The following is a 9,265-nucleotide window of genomic DNA, read 5'->3' on the forward strand; positions in this document are numbered from 1 at the left end:
GCTGAGGCTTGACCTTTATAGAAGAGCAGGTCTCCTAGAAGAAAGGTGGGCTTTGCAGACATCCCCCCTTCAATCCCAGCACATAACTTGCTAGCAATTAGGAGACCAACCATATCACGTTCTTGGATATGAAGCTAAAGGTCATTGCTATGGGTTGTATTTTGTCCCAATAAAATTTGTCTGTTGAAGTTCTAACCCCCAGTACCTCAGAAGGTGATCTTATTTGGAAATAGGGTCCTTACAGAAGTAATCAAGTTAAAATGAGGTCATTAGGATAAGTCCTAATTCAATATGACTGGCGTTTGTTGTTTTGTTTTGTTTAAATGTGAAGATTTTAATAATATTAAGTCTTCCAATCCATGAACATAGATGTCTTTCCATTTGTTTGTGTCTTCTTTAATTTCTTTCATCAATGTATTATAGTTTTCAGTGTATAGGTCTTTTGACTGGTGTTTTTATTAAAAGGAGAAACTTGGACACATATATGCACAGAGAGAAGATGTGAAGTTATAGGGAGAGCACCATGTGAACATGAAGATAGCCATCTACTAACCAAAGAGGGAGTCCTAGAACAGATCCATTCTTCACAGCTTTCAGAGGAACCAACCCTACCAACATCTTGATTTTAGACTTTTTGCCTTTGGAACAGTGAGACAATTCACTTCTATCATTTAAGCCACCCGGTTTGTAGTACTTTGTTATGGAAGCTCTAGCAAACTAACAGTCATTTTAAGAGATAGTCTCTATTTCTGCAGGTTGCATAAATTCATCCCAAAGAAAGGAACAGTTTGAAGAGTCAGGCCACCTAGATTACTATATGACTTCAGGAAAGCCACTTCAATTTTTGGGGCACCAATTTCTTCATCTTCAGAGGAGCCATGATGCCTCAACTACCTACAATTTGTTAAGTTTTGAGGACGAATGAAGACATTGTATTCAAAAGTTCTCTAAAGAATGTGAAGCAATCTGACAAGAATACGTTTTTCTGCTATAAAAAAAAAATAGACAAAGTTGCATCTATTTTACTTCTAACAGTTTAATACAAGCATATTAAACAGATAATGGGAAAAATTAGAATAGAGTCATTTTAAGCGTTATTACTTTCACAATTGTACATTTAAAAAGTGGAAGGAAATGTAGGAAGTCTTCAATTCGCAATGGCAAGAAAACCTAAGTTTATAATACCACTTGCTTTAATGTTTAGTTATTTTCTTCTGATCTGTTAGGATTACTGTCCCCCTTATTTCTTAAAACTTTTCCATTTTACCTAGTGAGAGTTGAATAATCTAGTGATTAATAAGAATCAACATTTAAAGAACCTGGAAGTACCCTGTTACATTATCTTATATCAAAATACATTATAACACTTTCAAGATAGAAATATCCCTCCACATTACCTCTAGCTTGGAGCTTTTTATGGTAACTTTGAATAACTATGAATGCCATAGATTGGATTTCAGCTTCATAAAACTGATGCGTGTACACAGGCTTGCTCTCTTTTGGGTCATGTTCTTGATCTAATTTAACTGTTATTACTGACCAGTGACATGCTTTTACTGGTGTAATACTAGATCAGAAGGCATCTCATCTCCATGCTGGATAAAGATTCAATTACTGAGTCTGTTACACTTGACTTTGTGGAACTTGCCTGAGAGATTTTTGTGGGAGATTGCTTTGTGGCAACTCCCTAAAAATCCACAGTGAAACTTGAGCTTGGAAAGGGGCTTTCTGCTACATCTTTGCAAAGCCTCAGATAAATAAAATGCAGTTTCACTGTTCGATAAGTTAAACTTAACAGGATTCCAAGTATTGTTCAAATATGTCCTTTTTTGAGGAGGTTTTTATTATAACTATGTTCATTGCGCTTTTTAAGTTAAAGAGATAAATTCAATTTCATTTTTTAATTAATTTAAAAACAAACTACAAACCTAACACACATCCTTAGAATGATCAAACTATTTCCAGTTTTTTCTAAATAATAAATCCATTTAGTATTAAGTTCACTAGTAGCACTTAAAAAATGATCTATATCCAGCATCATAAAAATAGCTCTTCTTGTATTTTCTCCTTATTATTTCTCTGTTAGGTAATTGAACCAAATATCTAATAGCACTGTTGACAGACTTGCCAGAACAGTTGTTTTGTTATAACTTTCCTCATACTCATAGACCCTCCACACAGCTGCTATGCAGTGTGCCGAAAAGTTAGCCCTTCATGTTTCCTTATATAAACAGGTAATTTGACTTCCCTCATACATATTCTTAAGTTTACCAATATATTCCTCTCACTAAATTGGGCATTTCTTAATGTATGCACTATTGTATTTGTTATACAATGGAATAAATGATATCCAACATATATCTCTTGTATCCATATATTTGTGTGATTATTTGATTGTCTTCTCCACTAGACTGTAAGATCATGGAGAACATAAAATTTTCTTTTTTGCTTGCTCTGTAATTTCACTATGTAGTGCACTGCCTGGCACATTATAGATACTTAAAAACATGTTTGATCAATAAACAAAAGTTGAATTCAGGTACACATTCCTAAATTCTAAATTCTAAATGTGATACCAAACATTAGAATCATCATCCCATTGACATTTCATTCCTTCACATGGAAAAGCTAATTGGCCAACATAATTTTATACAGTCACTTTGCTGTATCATCTATTTTAGTGCTGGTTTGTTGGTATTGATACAGTATGCATCATATGACCCGGCATATGCATACAACTGATGAAAATGACAACAACTTCATAATCAACAGAGGAAATACAATTCTGTATCCAGGAATCATTTTCCCAGAATGATTCAATATTCAGAGCTTCTAAAATCCCCTTCCTCTTGCTCCCAAACATTCTCTATTTTCTCCATCGTATACAGAAAAACTCTTCCTGTAAAAAAAGAGATTAGCTGTTTTAGACAACCAACACCCAACTGCATTTTCTCTTTGATAATGAAAAGAACTCAAATTGTACTGAAAAAAAAAAAAAGAAATCAATAGAAAGTAGCATCATATAGGAAGCATTTTCCTTAGGGATAGATGCTAACACAATTTGTGTAGTCTAGAAACCTCGAGGGTCCTATTTCCTAGGAAGGACAAACATTACCCACATATTATATTTTTTTAATCATGTATCTCTGGTCTTTTTCTTTTAATAATCATTTTATATTGTTTGTGGATTCTGTATATCAGAAATTGGGAAAGGGCTCAGTGGGGATGCCTTAACTCAGTTCCGCGATGTCTGGAGCCTTAACTGGGAAGACTCAAAGCCTGGGGGTGACTATATGTGGCTGGAATCATTTGAAGCCTCGTTCATTCTTATGTCTTGTGGTTAATGCTAGCTGTCAGCTGAGACCTCAGCTGGGGCTCTATATTACCTGAGGTCCCTCCAAGTAACTGTGTGGGTTTATTTATAGCATGGTGACAGCATGAGTTGAAAGAGCAGGTATCCTCAAAGCACAAGGCAGAATGCATAGCACTTTTATAATCTAGCCTCAGAAGTCATAAAGAGTCACTTCTACTATACTCTGCTGGTTGAGATAGTCACACAGGTCCACCTGGGTTCATGGTAAGTGAGCATAAACCTAAAGCTAAATGAAAGAAATGACAAGGTCATATTATAAGAAGAACGTCTGGGATGGGGATATTTCTGTGGTCATTACTGGAAAATACAATCTGTCACAGCATCACTACTCTGACTTTGGTATTTACCATTTTCATATATTTTTACAATTTTAGTATATATGCATGTGGAAATGAAAATATAATATTATATTTCAAGCTATCTGAGGTTTTTTCCTCAATTTTGTCTTTAAAATTGATCCAGATTGATATATGTAGCTCTAGTTCTTTTAACTTCAGTACAATAACCTTTTGTATAAGAATACCACAATTTGTTTGTTCCTACTCCTGCTTCTCTGGTCTTTTAAAGGCCCAGCAAAAGTGAATTTTCAGCACTCTGCCTGCAATGATGTCATGGCTCTCAATATGTTCGTTATAAGTTGGTGTAACATATTAACAGAAGGAAACAAAATAAAAATCGAAACAGGTTTATTTTCAAAAGTCCAGGTGAATGTTTAATTTATGTGTTCAATCTAAAAGATTTTTTTTTTTAGGTTTTAAAATGTAATGCTTGTAATGTCATTTTAAAATGACAATATGCTCACTGAATGAATGAATGAATCAATGGGCCAATAAATGTCCTGATGATTAGCCAAGCAGTCAATGAATTCAAGACCCTCCATTATCTGGAGACACACTTCCTGACCTGACATCACATTTCTTCCTCCTTCTGCTGACATCGGTGCCTCCTTTGGAATGTCTTCCATCCCAATTTCTGTCAGTTGCAAACCTTTCCATTCTTCAAGCTGCCTCAGAAAGTCAGTCTGGCAAAGTGACAAAGGCTCAGGCTCCAGATTCAGACAAATCAAGTTTTAAATATATACCTGCTCAGCCACTTTTAGACACTATGAGCTTGATCAAGTTTTCTAAAGTTCGTTTTTTTATCTATGAAATACAGATAATAATCGTATTAACCTGATAGGTTTATTTTAAAAATTAAAAGACCTAATATATGAAAAATGCCTATCATGTGGTAGGTTTTCAATAGATATTAATTTAAAAAGTTCTTCTTTGGCATTTCCTTCATGATACCTTCCTTGAGCACCATGTCCCTGTAGTATAGTGAAGTAGTTCCCATGATTTTTTGTTCCTTAGAATCATCTGGAGGATTTTTAAAACTCCAAATCGCTGGCTGTGTCTCAGAACAATTAGTCAAAGGACAGTCCCTGGGGGTGGGAAAGAAGAATTTTTAGTTTTTGAAGTTCACTAGGTGATTCCAATGTGCAGACAAACTTGGGAAATATGGCAATAGTGTCTACCCAATCTGCCTGATCATAAGAATCATTTGGAATATTAATTTAAAAAGTAAAAGAGCCTCCACTCCAGACCTAAGAATCTTAATCTCCAAGGCAGAGACACAGGACTCTTTACTTTTAATGTGTCATAGGTAAATCTCATTATCAGGCAGGTATGGAAACAAGCTATTGGTATGTTAGATGTACTTCTATATTAGAGTCTCTTAATAATTTATATTATTAATCTCTTTTTCAGTGCAAGGACAGTGCCTCTCTTAACTTTGTTTCTTAACGTAGAGCTTACATATATTGGGTGTGTGATAAATGTTCTGAGTTGAACTGAATTAAGAATCATCAAAGTCGAGTAATTATTATAAGCCCAGCTCTGAACTGAAACATTTCCAATTTGTATTAAAAATTGAAGGTGGACAATTAGTATCCAAAGTACAAACAGTTGTCTATAATCTGACAAGTGTTGGCATTAGTCGCAGCTTTGCCACTATCCAGCTTCAGGAACTTGGAAAGTTACATAACTTCTCTGGGTCTCAGTTTCCTTCTATGTATAATGCTGTATATATGCATATGGACGATAAGCTCTCAAAGTTCGCTCCTATTGAATACCAAACTAAGTCCAAATTTTATTCAGGATGCATGAGGAGAAACTGAAGCTACTATTTCCCTGTTTTAAGCTGCTTCTCTTAATTATTCTTCCTGGAAACAATTCCATCACTTTTCTGTAACCAAACATTCTTTCACATTTTAGTTTGCTTTTTAGTATCTACAAATGAAGTGTGCTTAGAGCCTCGATGCCCCTGCCCTTCCCACAGGGACGACAGCCTCCATCGTTACACTCTGCCATCGACACATATGCCTACATTTATTTTCATTCTGAGGCTTCTCTCTCACTGTCTGGTTTGTGAATTATGTGTCTGCTTTCTGTTTCCTGCCAGAGTGTTCACTCCTCACCAGTCAGCCACTTTTCATCAGTAGAGACACACAGTCCTCACCCTCATTGGTAATCCTCTCACTATACCAAATGAAAAACGTATTTATTTTTGTTCCTGTATTTAACCCCATCTCTTTTCACTTTTCTGTGAATCTGGCTTTAAGATTAAGATGACCAGATTAAGAGAACAGTTATGGAATGTTTATTCTCTGGTCTTCCTATTCACAGATTATAACAGAATCACCTTCAGAAAAGATAGAATAATTAGCTATTAACTGCCAATTTATTTCTCATGAATTATATGGAATAAAAATAGTTTGATATTGAAATACACTTGATCTCAATAAACTTAAATGACTGTAATACCACTCATAAGTATAATAAGTATAAGTATAATATTTATAGTTAACTGATATAACTAAAATTGTTACTGTTTCTATTATTTAAAAATATTATGTGCTTAAAGATGATTAATTTTTAACATTTAGGACAAAATGGATATTAAAGGAAATAATAATAACCAAAATATAAATAATATCTGATGTCAAAATATTTTTAAAAGAAAAATAATATAGGACTACAATCATAGTGCCTGTCTCTTGAATAAGAGCATGCTTGTTTTCAGTACTGTCTTTTAGGAGATGTGATTGAAAAAGCTATCAAAAGAGGAGTTAAATTTTTATTACTAAATCTAATCTCACATTGGGACCAACACCTGTTTCATTTTGTCAATTGATGACCTAAATGATAGGTACAGGTCAAATGTCCCTGATCATTCTGTAGGTCATTCAACTACCCACAGTCACAGTGAGTCATACAGCTTACAGAACAGATGGAGGTATTTTATGGTGATCCTGCTTCTGTATCTGGATGAAACTAGCAGTGAGATTTTTCAGGAAGATATCTGTAATCATTGCCCTAAGTTTGAACAAATCAATAAATCTCTGTTCAATGCTAGTAAATAGTACAGATGAAAAAGTAGAAGATGAAGAAGAGCAAAGAATAACTGTCATTTCAATTTTTAAATGCATTTTGAGGACTGGTCATACAGGGATGGCTGCTGAAGATACACAGATAACTGGCATATCAGACAGATGGTTTTAATAAACTTTAGGACTATAATCCAATTGAGTCCTGTTCCCATATCCACTGAGCGCTGGTCCTCAGGATAATCACTTTGAACAGATCCACAATATTCTCCATAACTGCCATTGTTCAAAACAGTTTTGAAATACTTCTTTAGGCAGAGATATGTATCTTCCATATGACCGAATGACTTGCTTGTGATGGGCCCTAATTTTTTCACTGTCTTTGGTATATAGATTGTTAGCATATACGCATGCATAGCAAAATGGTTACGAACATGGAATCTGAATTAAAAACACCTGGGTTTAAATCCCAGCCCTACTAATTCCTACCTGTAAGACTTTGAATAAGTTACTTAACCCATCTATACATAGATTTCCTTTTCTCTAACTCTACACATAATTTATTGAGAGATTGTGAGGATTAAACATATACAGGTGAATATGTGTGTATACTATAGACATGCATATATGACAGGCTAAATAAGTATTTGCTACTACTACTACTATTATTATTATTAAATAATTAAAGAACATCCTTCTCTTGATATTTTATTTCTCTGAAGTTATTTTACTTTTCACTTTGTAAATAATACTTTTAACCATGTCAAGTATATTTTCAAAATACTGCAAGATTTACTAGAAATACGTTTAATATAACCATTTCAATAAAAATTTTGACATGGTAATCTGAGTATGGTGAATAGTATTATTATGTCTTAATTCTTCCATTTGTTTTAGAATAAATTTGTAATGGCTTTAATTTTTATATAAATTTAGGATAAAATATTTATATGATATTTAATCTTCCTATGTAAGTCCATAGCCTGTCTCTCCATTTTCAAGCCTTCTTTTAAATAATACTCACTAACATTTTTATCGTTTAATTCATATTGTTATTTATAAGCATTTTACATTTTTGTTGTGATTTATTATGAACGGAATTATAGTTTTCCATCATATTTTCCAGCAGGTAATCGCTGATGTCTTAGGTTGGCTCCCCCAAAAGCAGATGCTGAAACAAGGGTTCATAGGCAAGTAATTTATTAAGAAAGTGTTCACATGGAAAACTAGCCAGGGAGTGGGGGGAAGGAGATAGGGAAGGGGTAAAAGTCCAGCAAGGATACAAACTCAGATTAAGTCCTGAATAAAGTACCTTCAAGTTGATCCCACAGGGAACTGTGATGTGTAAGCGAAGACCCATGGCAAGGAAGCTATTGCTTTCATATGCCCAGACATGTCAGTCTATGGTAATTGGACACACGCAGGAAATATACATTCCCAGACACTTCTTCGTGTTCACTCAGGCAATGTAAGGCACAAGTAGCCTTAAGGCAATTATACAAATACTATATAATGGTCACCAATGCTGGCTATTGGAAACAAAAGCACACTAAGGCCATGGCACATAAAAATAGTAAAAAGAGGATCCAAGAAGATCTTGGCAAAGTACCAAAATTGTCCACTTTGGTCCCAGCCTTGCCCTTCTCATGTCTACTCCTATCACACAATTAAGTTCACTCCATCCCGTAAAAGATTCTTCAAAATGATGGCTGGTCAAAATTTCTGAGGAAAAAATACTTAGAAAAAACCTCAATATCTGGAAGAGTAGCTGCAATTGCAGTTATACCTGATGAAGTTTAAATAATGCAGTTATTTCCAAAGACCCATCACCTTCTGTACAAGCTAGGAGGAAGAGATAAATGGGAATGTGAACAGCATCACTACCCTGCATCTTTCAAGCCTTTCACCTTGGCACTCACTTCTGCAATTCCCTGCAGGGATGCAGTGCTGCTTTCAGTTAAATATCCTGGCAGGGAGGGAAAGTTCAGAGGCTTCCACTTACCCTTCCTACCATAATAACCCTCACTTCCTGGATCAGGGGACCACTGCAGAGATTCTGCCAGATGCCAAGTGTGTCTGCCAGAGGTCAATTACGCATTTAGGAATGGGAGAAATAACAACCAGGTGAGTGTGTGGACTTTATTGGGCACTTGGTGATTCAAACTTGGAACATAATTTATTACCTGATTATTTATAAACCCCACGTTGGTATTCTGAGTCCCCAAGGATTAGTGTCAATCCCCAAGAGTTTAGATATTTCACTTTCTCTAATGCACAATTACTGTAGTAATTGGTCTCAGATCTCTTTTGACAAGGTTGGATGAAAGATAAGCGGTAGATTTCTACTGGTAGTGTTTCAGGGGACCCAAAACTCTCCTTCAATCAAAAAGCGCTTGGTCTGTGAACTGCCTTCAGTCTGGAATTAAGGGAGAACACGTGATTTTCCACTGTAGTGAGTCAAATCATAAATTTGGCACACTACTTGGAATTTTTCTTGTTCTACATCAAGTAATGTTTTGCTGGTC

Source organism: Balaenoptera ricei, chromosome 17 (assembly GCF_028023285.1).
Source record: "Balaenoptera ricei isolate mBalRic1 chromosome 17, mBalRic1.hap2, whole genome shotgun sequence".
Taxonomy (NCBI): Eukaryota; Metazoa; Chordata; class Mammalia; order Artiodactyla; family Balaenopteridae; genus Balaenoptera; species Balaenoptera ricei.